This window comes from Athene cunicularia (genome assembly GCF_003259725.1).
Source record: "Athene cunicularia isolate RWA chromosome 2 unlocalized genomic scaffold, athCun1 chr2_part2, whole genome shotgun sequence".
In the NCBI taxonomy this organism is placed as follows: domain Eukaryota; kingdom Metazoa; phylum Chordata; class Aves; order Strigiformes; family Strigidae; genus Athene; species Athene cunicularia.
The window spans coordinates 9,918,660-9,933,163 of record NW_020799096.1 but is presented as its reverse complement, the minus strand read 5'-3'; the positions used below and the strand labels follow the sequence as shown (position 1 = coordinate 9,933,163).

General features: G+C 40.1%; 1 protein-coding gene across 5 annotated transcripts in view; it reads left to right on the top strand.

Annotated features, from left to right (window-relative positions):
• Positions 1–14,504, top strand: part of GLI3 (GLI family zinc finger 3) — a 192,670-nt gene that overhangs the window by 138,180 nt on the left and 39,986 nt on the right. The gene's annotated exons all lie outside the window — the stretch shown is intronic.

The window sequence follows — 14,504 nt, the reverse complement described above, 5'->3', positions numbered from 1 at the left end:
ACGGCGATGCAGATGCAGAGTGTTCTTGTATTTGTGACATTGCTGTATGTTAACTGAGAAGTTTCTTTGTTATTCCAAAATAAAAAATCCCCCACCTCTCCAAAGCCTTCAGAAGATACTGAGTTTGGGTTTATGGCACTCAAAGAGTGCTGCTGGTCCCTGGCTTAAAAGCAGCCTCCACCTTCGATTTGCAGTGAGGCAAAGGAGCAAGTCCCCACAGCAATTTCTTGATCTAAAAGACCCAGTTTTGGCAAGGCTCAAACATGCCTCTCCAGTGAAAATGACCCACTTAGAACTTCAAAAGCTGGCCATGGGGATTTGTACTTTTGGAGAAAAAGATGCATGCAACTGGTGTGTTAGAAATCATCAGCCGGCCAGACTTTGAAAGTGACAGCACTGTAAATATTTGCTATTAGTATAAGTGTGGTTGGGGTTTTTTAAGCACTCCTTTAAAGAGGCATGCTTCATAGCTCTGATGTACTTGAATAGCTGTATAGTATTTCACAGGTATGATATCATAACTCTGCAATACAACTCTGCAATCTGTGTAACCACAGTCACAATTACGAAGCTCCATAATGTGAAATGTGATTTATGTCAACAGCTGGCAGCAGTTTTGGACCACATCTGTTAAATACATGCACTGTGTGGAGGTGTACTATCCCCACTGTCGTTAAGATGGGATGACACTTTAATTACTAACCTCCTTTTCCATAGCTTGTTACTTTGGTAAAGAAAATAGTCCATGAAAGTTGGCATAGCCTCTACAGTCCACTGTAGAGTGACACTGTAAGTCTTCTCTCCTTTTACTCTTCCTCCACAGATGGAAACTGTTGGTGTATGTTTTTGAAACATAGAATTAGAAATGTGAGGGCCATCCCTGCAAAGCTGGAGTCAGATGAATAGTTTTATCGAAGGCAGTTCTGGAACTGGAGTAAGTTATGGGCAGAGACTGAGTAACGATGCTAAGGAGTAGAACAGTGAGTCTTGTGAACCAGTGTCACTGAAGTAAGCAAGGCTTGTGTGACTGAGCCTATGACTGACCAAAGCTTTCAGCATTTCCTGGTCTTACTTTCTGGGAATGCATAATCCAAAATTTCACGTGATTTTGAATTAATAATATTTTAACTTATGATAAGAGTATGCCCGTTCAACATGAAAAGTTAATAATGTACATCTCTACTCTTGCCAGTGGAAAGGAGGGAGAGGGGGGAGAGCCAGCTCTTTTTCCAGCATTGCAGCTTACCTCTGTTGATGCCCTTTAACTTCTCCCATGTGAACCTGTCTATAAAAGACTTACACCAAAATAAACAGTGACGTAAGGTATTAAACCCAAACCACATTTCAGTGCTTTAATAAATTCTGAGACTAAATATCAACAAGACTATGGGTAAAACTGAATTTATTGCAATTCACTGTCTTGTGAATAATGCATTCAGCACCAGAACTGCTGTACTGAATCAAACCATAGGTTCATACCATTTAATATCCTGTCGGCAACAGTGATCAAAGTCTAGAAAAAAAACTTCCTAGTGTAAAACTCTAACTTGCAGGTAAATCTCATAGGAGTTGCTGCAAGAAAACGGCACAGTTGTGCAGGCCACTAGATGCAATTGCGAGACAGGAAGGATTTGTATTTGAGGCAACATCAGTAGCATTAACTATACTTAACATTACACAATCCTTCTAGTTTTAGATTTTGTTTCCAGTAACTTTTAACTTAGCCCAAATAGTTTACACTTGGCAATATTTTTCATGGCAGATACCTATCTAATGCTGAGTATTTCCAGGAAGCCTCAACAAAGTTATTCATTTATCAGAATGAAGTTAGGGAAGAAGAGGCTTTCCTGTACAGTCTGTAAAAGACCTCTTGCTACCTTTCACTGAGAAGCTAAAATTTGCCAGGAATGTTGCCTAGATGCTATAGATATGATCTTTGATGTTCTTGAGGAATTGTCTTATTCAGCCAAGAGATAAGCCTTTAAGAGTTTCTATTAGCATATGTTAAATAGACTAAGCATTCAGAATCTTCCAGTCCAGGGCCCACAGAGGTGAAGGAGGATCTTTACTTGCGGCTGTAAGATCTGGTTAATCTGGTACCTCCTTGGGAAGCCTGTGGAGGCTAAACTGTCAGCCCAGCCATATCAGCCTTGTGAAAAAGAAAACAGTCTTCAGAGGAGCCAGGAGTCAGACCAGGAACCGTACATGTTAAGCAAGCTGGGACAAAATGCTTTTCTATAACACAACATAGGATTGCACTAGAAGAGAGAAAAAGCTGCAAAATAAAGCATGCAGAAGCTGGTCATTAAGGAGAATGAAGGTACTGCCCCCTTGTGATTGTGCTTTGATACCATCTTTAATTTCAGGGTTGCACAGTATTTTTTTGCCGGGCCCCTGCCTGCTGCAGTGTTTGGGCTGAACATCCTCTCCGGATCAGTCCGAGCCGCAGGACCCTGCCTCACCCGCCCCAGGCAGCTGTGAAGGAGGAGGGAGCCTCTTACCTGGTGATGTGCTGCCTGGAGAACAGACCCTGCTCTTGCAACATAATCCCAGCCTGATGCTGGGCGAACTGAACTAGTTGGAAGTGACCACCAGGTTCATACAGGTTCTCTTCTAAAGTCCCAGCCTGGCAATCTTAATTATGCAGAGAAGCTGTATTGCTCATGTTAACTAACCTGCGAGATCTGGTCTCCATGTCTGAAATTGGGCAACCACAATGAGTGGCACTTTTAACCTTCATCTTTCTCTGATTCATGTTCCTGTGCAAAATGAGTCCTTCACCTCAGAGGGGGGCTGAAAGCATTAATGTTTTGTGAAGCACTTAGATTATACAGTGATGAGCACAGTAGAGGAGCTCAGGAGGGTATCAGTAATTATATATTTCCTCATGGCTTAAATACAATGGAAGAAAAGCCTCTGGGCAACACTCTGGGCAAGGAGAAGAAAAATACCAGAGGGTCTCTCACTGAAGACTGCTGCGCTTCTTGTTGCATTGAACAAGTTATGAATTCTGCAGAGGCAAAAAGGGGTGTGTGGTCACATAACTAAAATCTGATGAGTCAGCGCATGAAGGTGCAGGAAGGTTTAATTCTGGTGTGTTTGATTTGGCAGGCTCTCTGCTCTTTTAACCTGTTTTTGCAAAGGTGCTACATGTGTTAAGAAGGTGTCTCCAAGACCTGACTGGTCGTTGCATTGGCTAAAAAAAATACATCCTCTGCCTAAAAGATTACATCCCGTGCTTCACACAGCTGCCCAGCATGGGACCCTCTATATGAGCACTGTGGGATGTTGAGGATGAAATCAAATGAAAGGAGCCACATTTCAGGCTGGGATTACAGAGCCGAACACAGAAGGGCTCTGGTCCTTGACATGGGTACTACTGCAGTTAAAGTAATAAATAATGAAAGTTTAGCACAATCCAGATAGGGCTTGACTAGGCAGGCGCTTGCTTTATCATTGTCAGCTGGCAGTGTAATGCTGTATCCTGAGTACTTGAAAAGAAGATGTCGCTCCTGCTGACAGCTAATAGTGGATCTCCTTTAGCACACCAGGTAGAGCTTCTACTTTGTGCATTTGAAAACACCTGGTTTAGGTCTCAGCTGGGAGAGATTATGCAGAAAGGAGGCGTATGAAATAGCATCAAATGAGGATAATCCTTCATTTGACATTTACTCATTTGGTTACCTGCCTCAGTCCTGCAGTGCAGCACCCCTGCTATTAATCTTTTGTCAGGATGTACTTAATGTTATATCTTCTACCTGTGACAATTATTAGACTTTGCACTCCAGCCCCCCCAGTCTCTGCCCCTGCTTCCCTGATGTCATCAGAACAGGAAAGAGCAATTAACATAGTGTGGTTAATTACAGACAGATCTCTTAGCTGTTATGGCTCCTGTCACTTTGCTCTGGACTGATCTGAAGTTGAGCATCAGGGAATGGTGGTGAGGATGCTTTCACAAAGAGCACTAGAAAGGGATAGCCAGGTTTGTAGGGTGAGCTTAGGCAGCAGTGGATTAATATCAGTGAGGAAGACAAGAGTCTGTGTTTCTGCAAGCAGGTATTATGTATTCTCAATGATTTCCTCATTTCATATAAGCTCCTTGTATAGAGCGTTTGTTGTATAATTAGTCAGTGCCCTTCTCTCTGAACTGCTTTATATCTGGAGACAGGTCACCATGTATTAATTTCTCTCCAGTTCCCCTTGGCAAACGTGGAGAGAAAAGCAAAGAGAAAAATAAAAACAGAGTTAAGATATACAAATGAAGTATCAGGTTATCACAGAGAAAAGTGAAAGTATCTCCAGCAGAGAGCCCAACAGTCTAATTAGGCACTGTGTAAAAAAAGCAAAGAGTATCCTTTTATCAGGTTTAAATTATCCAGTTCTTGAATTTAACAGAATGTCTCAGTTATAAGACAGGGAGCCCTCATGTTCTCAGACTTCCTTCTTTATTCAATATTTTATATATTCTTATTATGTCTCATCTTATTCATCTACTTTCTGAGGCAAATGGTTGTTTTCAGTGTGCTCTTTAGAGTTCTTGCATTGTCATTTCTGCCAATGCTGTCTGAAACGGTCTCCCTTTACTACATGCAATAATATTCCAGAAGAGGACCAGCAATTCAAAGGCACAATGGTATTCTGTGTTCTGTTTCCCATTCCATTTATCTTAACATGTTTTTGCCATAGCTTCAAGTTGATCAAATTTTCATTCCTCCATTGAATTCCACATTGAGACAAGCAAGTGCTTCTCATGAGTTGGCTCAGCTAATTTAGAACCAGTGTATGAGTAGCTCAGACGCCCCTTCAGTACTGATACACATCTTGCTATCAGTATTGCTCATTCATTTAACATACTTGGCTCTAAAGATAACCTCTTGGCTCTTCACCACGCTGCTCAAAATAATTTTGTCATATATGCAGATTTCATTTCTTCATTGCTTGACTCCATGCCCAGATTGCTGACAATTGCACTGAAAAACAGAAGACCCCCATTTGAGAATTTGTGTCTAACTTTTACTGAAAACCAACTGCTTAATTCTTATTTTTGATTTCTGTTTTAGACAAGACTTTCACGTTTGTATATTTATGTATTTAAATCTGTATAAAAGGATACACTCAAATGCTGCTTAATTAAATTAATCTTAAAAAGGATGTGTTTAGAGTAGAATAGGTAGAACACAATATATTCACCAATGTTTTGCAAGAAGCTGCTTATATGATGTACAGGATAAAAAGCGTGTTCAATATATGAGCATTACAGGTGTTTTGCTGTTTTATTATTGCTGTTGAGATCTGCCTAAGTGAGATGCAAAGCTGCTTTTGAGTGAAAGCTTGTTTTTACATTAAAAGATCTCTAGTTAATCACGTGTAATATGTTGTAAATGAAGGCTTAGTTGCAGTTCAGACTGAGTCAAATTCAGATCAGGTGTAACCCCACTGAAACAGGTTCTATTATAACTAGACACATCACATATGTGCAGCACAAGACTTTATTCTCTATGGTCTTGTGCTGTGTATGGTTAATCTAAAGAAGGGAATATAATGCTCTATCATGCTATAATAGCTTCATTTTATACCCTCTTTCAAGAAGTGTGAATGGCAGAGAAGTACTACAAAGTGAGTAAAAATGAAATTCATCAGTATTACAGGGTTGCATTTAATTTATGCTCTGATGAAATATAATTCTGCAGCTAGCCTCCTACAGAAAGCTCATATGGATTATACGATGGTGACATTCATGGAGATTGTTTTGGAGATCACCTGCATCTTGCATTAGAAAGTGATGGATGTTTTTCACTGCAAATACACACAACTGGCAAGATTTTTACCTTCAGAAAGTGTGTGTTATAAGAAGTCAAGCAACATAAAGAATATAGACCATGCAGGCATGTGTTGCATGCACATTTACATGCACAGATACACATCTGTGCAAGTGTATTTATGTACGTATGTCTGCAAATGTGTATGTCACAGATCTTGTAATTAAACGTCAGTTTGAAGCAACTTGCTCCAGACTGGTTCAGTGTTACTCAAAAAGTTTAAGGGCATTGGACTCAGAGCATTATTAATCCAGGAAAGTTCTGGAGCTAAGAGAAGTGTGCTGGAGTTTAACACTTAATTACTGCATTTTCAGACCCTAAAAGCAAGTATTAATTAGCACTTTCCATGTAATTAAGGATACCAGTTTTAGAAACCCCAAAATGCTTAGCCATTAATTTAATTCAAAGTTATGTTTGCCAGGAGGGTCATGAGCTTGCATGGAGGGAGCAGAGATGAATTACTCAAGGTACTGTTAATACAAAGTCCAGTTAGGATACCAAGGATTCCTGAACAGGAATATCCCAGTGAGAAGGACAAAGCTGTCAATGCTGTCTGAGCACATGAGGTTAATGAGTGTGGCTCTGTTGCTCTCAGTGAAACTATTCCATTTCACTCCAGCATACGGCAATGTATTCATGAAGGAAAATTTCACCTAGCCTAGCAGATAAAACAGAATAGATAACACGGTAAGCTAAAGAGAAAGTACAAACCACAGACTCTGTTAATTTTAAACTGGTAATAGAAAACTGAAAAAAGAGGCAATGATGTATATGAGTTAAATACAATTGTAAAATGATGACTATTATCTGATGAAAACTGGAAAAAAAGTATAATGTATGCTATACTTTATTAGATGCAGGTTATGTCTTTTTACAAATTCAGTTAGATGACTTGTCTCTTAAGTTAGTGATTTTTAATGAAATGTGTCAACATTACAAATGCAGAGGGACATTCATGAAACGTAGTCAGTTTTGAAAAGTTACTTCAAAGGATCTCAAGTCTCTTACCTGCCTTTAAGATAATGCCACGTGTCTGGTTTCATAGTCACAGTCTGATATTGTTTTCCCCTGTACTTAAGTGACAAGCCATAAAAGCGACTGATGACTTGTCTGCATTGTCTACTCAAAGATCAGTGTTGTCAGTTGGAAAGTAGAAGGAAAAGAACAGAATTTCAAACAAAACTCTTCTTTTGCATTACTAAAAATGTTACACACACCGTGAGTAACATGCTCCAAACAGAAGTGCCTTTGTAAAGTCTCCCTTCCTGTAACGCTGTTTGGTTTTCATTTTGCATCTCAGATACTTGAAGCACTAAGAATTTCACAGATCTCTTCAGGGCTGCAAGGTGGCTGAGTGCATTGTCACTCCTGTGACCTGAGCAATTTGTCAACAGTCACTCTTGCAGGTTATTTCCATCAGAAAGAGAACTAGATGACAGTTGGAAACTTCTTTCTATTCATTCCTGTTCATTTACAAAGAACATACACGGATTCCTGTCTCTGCCAACTCAAACAACATGAGACAGTTTTCTTACATGATATTCCTGGCAGCTGCTTCTCTTCCAGGTCCTCCCCAAGCAGAACTCATTGGCTTTCTCTCCTGTACATCTCTGTTGGGGTCGGACTACGAGCTGGTCCTGCTGGCTGTCCACAGCTTTCCACATCTGACTCTGCAATGTTCCTGGATGCATATTACACATATATGTAGTTCCATCGACGTGTGTACATAAAAGCTCTGGTGTATGAAGTCAGATTATGCAGACCCCCGCAGCACCCATGGCTCAACTCCCAACCACCCTTACATACACCCCACATTTGGACAGTGGCTTCTACATGTCAGTTTGCCATGGGATGAATGAAGCCGTTTCTTACATTACCCCTTTTAAAACCAGAGCATCTGAGCGTGTGAGAAGCAGTATTTATCACTGTTAATTTAATTATGACCTTATGACTTAGTTAAGATTGCAATGTCTGTAGGACACTTCAGGAAAGCCTCCCTAATAATACTTAAATACTTAGTATTAAATAATACTTAAATACTTAAAGCAGGTTTTAGGATGGTACTTAAGGACTTGCTGAAGTCAGTCTCTCTTCAGAAGTATTTAAGTATTATTAGAGATGCTTTCCTGAAGTGTAGCTGGGTACATTTGTAAAACAGGAAAGATGCTTGTTGGCCCCTTAACAACATTCCTAAACAATAAAGAAGGACTCTGAAAATCCAGATAAAATAACTAAAGGTGAAATCCTGGCCTGGTGCAAGAAAAGGATAAAATCTCCATTAAAATGCAGTGAGTTCAGCTATTCATCCAATGTTTATTAGTGGGTTTCTGCACCCTGGTTTCTCAGTTTCACTTGCACACAGGTTTCATGCAACTCTTAAGGAAGAGTAAGACAAAGTAATGACATCTGTACCTACTTGAGCAGCCGTGGTGTTATCCTAAGACCTGGTCATCAGCTTTATTGGACTGGCAGTTCACCTACAAATTACCTCTCCCTTCATGAACTGGGGTCCTTTTTAGAGGGACTTGGATCATTTTGTCTGCCTGGCATGCATTACTAACAGCAGGAACAAATAATGGAGGCTATGGAGTGATCTGGGAGTGCTAAGGCTTTTTCACAAGTTGGGAAGGGCCCTTGTGCACCCTTGCAGTGCAGGGTGCGCCCTCCCTCATGGACTGAGTGCTTGGGCAGTGAGTGCACCCTGTCAAAGACCCTTCAGGCCAAAGGGTCTGAAGCCTTCTCCTGCATGGTGGTATAGATGGAGCCAGTGTGTCTCACTATGACACGTTCCTGTACTGTGACCAGTTGTGTACATTTTATTTCAAGAAAGGTGTTAGACCACTGAGGGGGCTACAAGGAAGAGCAGGGAAAATGATCAGAGTTCTGAAAAGTGATACCAATGAGATAAAATGGACTTGACCTATTTTGTCCATATGAAAGATGAGAAGATTGGACAAGAAGAGGGTATAGTAATAATTTCAAATATACAAAAGAGAAGAAAAACTAAGAGACTGCAAAGGGGAAGGTGCATGGTGAGTGCTGGAAAGAATAACAAGGTGCTCATCTTGAATTGCTGCAGGAAAGATTCAGGATAGAGGATAGGAAAGAAAACTTTAATATGGTAAACACCCTGTAGTTCTGTATGAGTAAATAAAGATATCCCAAAGAAACAAATCTATCCTATGAAATATAAAAAAGAAAAGAGATTTTAAGACATAAGAAATGTCCCATGGGTCAAAGTATAGGTGTTAGATACTGTCTAGTCACACAGTGTGTCTGATGGTGCAAACAACAGATGCTATTTAAGAAGCAAATCTTGTTGTGACAAGCCAAGACTTCCTGACTTTTGTTCTCTCTGTGCTCACCCAACATCAGTAGTCACTGGATTAGCAATCCCAAAGCATATGCTCTTGTTTGTTCTTTTAAGTATTTATGAACCTGTTGTCTAGTCCCATATGGACCTGCTGACTATGTGACTCCTGGGGCAGCTGTTCCAGAAGTCCACCAATGCTTTTTTAATCTTTTAAGTTGTTCGCCTGTGGCTTTCATTGAATGCCCTCTAGTTTACACACTTGAAAAGCTCTTTTCCTAAAACCTTTCAAAGCAGAACCAGAAAGGGGAAAGCACTGGGTTACTTTTGCAAGACTTATATGCATCAGGTCTTGCAGAACTTCATGTGTGTTGTGATACATGGAAGGTGTCTTCAAATGTATCACGTTCTTCTTTTTGTCAAGAAAACTATTGTAATATAACAAAACTCTCCTCTCAATATTCAAAAAATTGGAATCTCCTCAGCATTTTTGTGTCAGCCTGTCTCCTTAGGCACACCTATGCAATGTATAGGAAAGAAGGAATATTTCCTGTCTTGAATTCACAGCTGTTTTGCGGTAAATTCCGCAGCTGTGACCAGAAACTGGATGACCTTGTTAGTAGGACAGCCACAAAGTAGCCACAAAGTTTGGTTTTGATTATAACGTCTGTTTTTCTTCTTCTTGAAGTCTGTTCCTTAAAATTTGATGTGCTCATGTAATTGCAATGTAGTTCACTGCCCTGCTTTGCCTCCGGTGAAGGGAGTTTGAGACTTTGCAGAGGAGGAGAAGAGAAAGAGAGAGAGAGAGACAGACTGACAGACAGACACAGAAGCCCACAGTATGGAAAAATAAATGATATCACTGATGGGCTTTTCTGTCAGTGTATATGAGTTATTGAATGCTTAAGCAGGAGTATTACACGTTTTTTCTAACCCCTATCTCCCATAAAACTCAACAACTGAAAAGATAACCTGCATGTAGTTTATTAGTGGTCTTGCATGCATTCATCTTTTTCTTTTTTGCCTTTTCTACTTTGTTTAAAAAGAAAAAGTCTGTAACAGAAATACAAATCAGATTCTCTCCAGTGGTGTAGATTTTCATTTCTCCGTAGGTAGATGGAAGAAAAAGATTCATAATTCACTCACAGTTCTGTGAATCCAAGCTTTTTTTGGAAGTGACTGGTGTTTTGGAAAATGTGAATGATTGGAAGAGGCATCTTGCATTCATCTGGCATCCCCTTACCTGAAATGCAGCCACTTTAATGTATCTTAAAAGAAGCATGAAGCAAATTGAGGCCTCAAACCACTCATAGCTTTTGAAAAACCTGGTTGTTGGTAGTTCTGGATTCTCAAAACAATTACTTTCAGGTCTTGTTTACCACCTCTGGACATGGATTTTAGATGGTTACAGAGTGACACTTGGTGCCATCTTGGGCTGGATTGGCTGGGCAAGGCCCAGTGGTGCTGTTCCGTGCCCTTCCTATTGATGCTGGCCTCCTGGCGAGAAAGCAATGTGAGTTTAGTGTGGCCAGCAAGAGGACATATGGCTGCCAGACAACGCAGAGGGATCCCATGGGGTCTGAGGGGACTCTGGGCTATGGGGATCCTTCAGGCGTTCTGTAGTCAAGAGTTACTGAACAAAGTGCATTAAAAACTTTGGGAAGGAGGGCATGAATCCAGGTCTCCCCAAGAGCTGTGAGCCTTTATTTCTTTTTCTTCTTTTTGGCCCACAACATCAACTTCATTGTCAAGCAGCCTGAATGGTTTCTGAAAGACAGAGAAAGACCTGCCACCTTCTGTTCTTTACAGATCTTTCTGATCTTTTCAGATTAGAAAAATCGTCCAGGCTGCCCTGTGACAGCATCTTGCATGCAGGTGATTTTAAACACAGCCAGGTCATTTTGCCTTATGAAGAGCTCTTCAGAAACAGCTGGAGAGAATTATTTGAAGATGGCTATCTGAGCTATTTAAGAAGTCACCCTGGTGACTGAACTGTTGTCACCATTTCGGAGTACTCCCCTTAGCTGTGCTGGTTATTCCTCTGCTCCCTCATGGTCACATTTTCATTCCAATCTGAGATGTTTGAAGTTTGGATGTAGAGGGAATGAGGTGAAAGTTGCCAGGCTCCATAGGAAAATCCTAGTACCTCAGGCTCAACTCTTGCTGCTGAGCATGGGGCAGAAGAAAGATACTAAAGGATTCCTCCTTTCCTTAGCACATCGGTCCAGTGGTGTCTTAATGCATCTGCTGCTGATGTCATTGTTTTCCGGCAGGAGCCACTAGCTATGATGGTGTTGTCTCCTCTGCTGTACCCTACAAGTTTGCTTGCTTGCAAGTTGGACAAAAGTGGGCAATGCCTAGCTTAGCATCCTCCTCCTGGGGGCCCATATGGTGTTAGAGCAGATCTAGATAAAGAGAACATCTCTGTGAGGTAAAATCTGTTGTTCTGATGAAAGCCATTTATATAGGGAGGGGAATAGCAAATAAGTATCATTTAAACACTTGCACTGTACTAGTGTGAGGTATGTCACTGCAGGCCAGTGAAAATAGCTTCTCTATTTGTTAAGCAGAGCTGCTTTTGTCCTTTAGTTAGAAAGGTATTTTGCTATTGGGAGGTGTCATCACTTTTTGTGTTGCTCTGCATGGGGTAAAGAAAGCGGAGGAGGGATGCTTGGTCAAAAATACCTATTGACACTGCAGTCTTCTCCCGTCTTTGGAGGGACTGAGTGGAGAATATTGCCAAACTCCAGTAAATATAAGTGAGGTGCGTTAAGTGCAAGCTGTACATATACATGCCGGGGCTCCTACAGTCTGTTTTCTACCCAGGGACAAAGGTTCCACTCCCAAGTTCCCGAATCTCTAATCAGTGGCACCTTAACAGCCTCCTACTGAGGTAAAAGTATATTCAGATCACAGCAGTTCCTCCTGCCCCTCCTGAACTGTTTGGGAGGGATCTGTGTGCTTTCTCTTTGGATAGGTTAAAAAATTAATGTTAGGTGCAAGTGCTCAATGTAACTGTGGTCACAGAGCAGCGATGGGCCGGGTCTACGTCTCTGAGCTAAGGTCTTAAGTCAGTCTTGAGGCTGAATTGTAGGTTTGTCTTTGTACCATGTAGGATCTGAAGAATATTACGGAACTTTTGAACCTGGACTTGCAAGGCTAGGTATTGTTGTGCATGCTTAAACACGTAGAAGGGAAAAATCCCAACCTGTCTTTCCAAGGGTTCTGTGTGCTTGGAGCTCCCAATGAAATCAGTCCACTATTTTTTTTTTCTTTTTAAACTGATTCGGCTGCAGGGTGAAGATGTCCCAGACATTAACCACTCGCAGACAAATAAAATACTTCATCCAAATTGGTTTTATGTTGTGTTTGTTGATCTTGGTGAATTTGATAGCATCTTCAGGATGGTGCCGTCTAGTGTTTGAAGGGTATGAGGTGAACTCCCACTGTATATATGGAAGCAAAAAATGCTAGGATATAGCAAGGAGGCATTGTCTCAGCCTCATGTATGACATTGTAATTGTATGTTTTTTAATGAACAGACCAGAGTAGTTACACTTAGTGATGTTTGTTCACTAAAAAGGAAAAGGGGTGTTAAATCATTGTGCTCTTTGATGAATGGCTTGTACACTGAAGAATAAATTGAACAAACTGGCACAGAGCTCAGTGAACATGAAATCAGCTATTAGAAGAAAGCTTGTGAACAAATTCTGAGCCTGATATGCATCTTTTGATTAATGTCCTATCAATCATCCATAGTGGCTACCTTAGCTAAGTCGTGCTGTAATCATTCATGGTTGCTTACAGGAACACTAGCAGGGACTATAGAGCTGCAATAACTGAATATTATTACTGATTTCTCTCTAACTCTTGCTGTGAACAATTACTGTTTTCACTACATTTCTGCCTCCCTTTATTAAAAAGAATACAATGCAAAATGAAAAGAGAGTTCCTCAAAGACCAGTAAAATTCTCCCAGGGTATTCTTAATGATATTCTGTCCTAAATGGGCAAACTATTGTAATGCAGAGTTCTCACCAGGAATAATAGTAATGTAATCACATTGAAGCTGTCTCTTTATGGATTGTAGTCAAACAGACAAAATGTATAGTCAGATTAATGAACACAGAATTTCTGTAGAATTATTACTTAAAATGGTTGAAATGATTTTAGCTCTTTTTGTATCACAGTATTTTCAGTTAATGCACTTAACAGCAACAGCAATTAAGATTCCAGACTGCAAATTTGGATTAAATCCACCCTTTTGACATTAGAAAAAGCCTTGATTCTTAAAAGGTGTTATGCTTGCACCCTTCTCTTTTAAGACCTAATGTTTTTAAGTTTGCATGGCTCTATTGAACTGTGGTTCTTCGGTGTTTTTTTTAAGAAAAAAAAAAATCAATGAATACGTGCTTTTTCTTTTTTTTTTTTTTTTTTCTTTTTTTTCATATTCCTGTGTGTGAAGATTTAGTTCCACACCATTTATTTCTCGAGTGTGACACAAAGAATGCTTTGGCTCTACCCACAAAATAGGTCCTTAGATGGCAGTGTAATTTCCTCCAAAGTCACTGTAGTCTGGGAAATACGGTGAAGTAATGAAGTGATGACAGGTATTAACATGCATAATGGGCTTTAATAGACATTTAATGTTGTTTAACTGGAAGAAGGAGAAGTGCTTTCCCATTGGAATATTTCTACATTGAAACTCATTGATCACCAATTTCAGAGGGGAAAGGTTAATCCATCAGTTTCTGTAACCAAACGGCACTGATGGAAATTCTTTAGGTGACATTCTGGATGAACTGAGCTTTCCATCTTTGCAAACAAATGAGTGATATGACAAGCATGGTGTTCAGAACACATTTAACCAATTGATTTTCTCTCCTCTTGTAATAAGATCTCGAGACATATGAAAGAGTGTAGCATGAGCCAAGATTAAAGGAACTGCTTCATACACGCGAACATAGGGCAACTGCATTATCAATAAAAGTACTATAAAGCATGTAGGCACCCATTCTTTTTCTTTATATAAAGTTTGTTATTGCAATAAATAGCTGTTATTGAACTGCTTGCCTTTTATTTCAGTTTTTCTGAATTTTATTTCAGTCGGCTTTCTGTGGTTTCCTGGTAAACGTTAGGAAAAAATGTTATGTTTTTGTTATGGTTTCATTTTTGCACTCACTAGTAAATCCAGGCCAACTCTGGATTTAAAACCAGAATTTATCATCCTCTGGGGCATGAAGGAAGATACAAGAGAAAGGGACCTGACTTCAATTAATGTAAATATATCAGATATATTTTAAAGGCTTAATCTGTACAATTCCATACTGTAATGACCCTCATCTTTTTCCTCTCTCTTCCCTCTTCTTTTCCCTC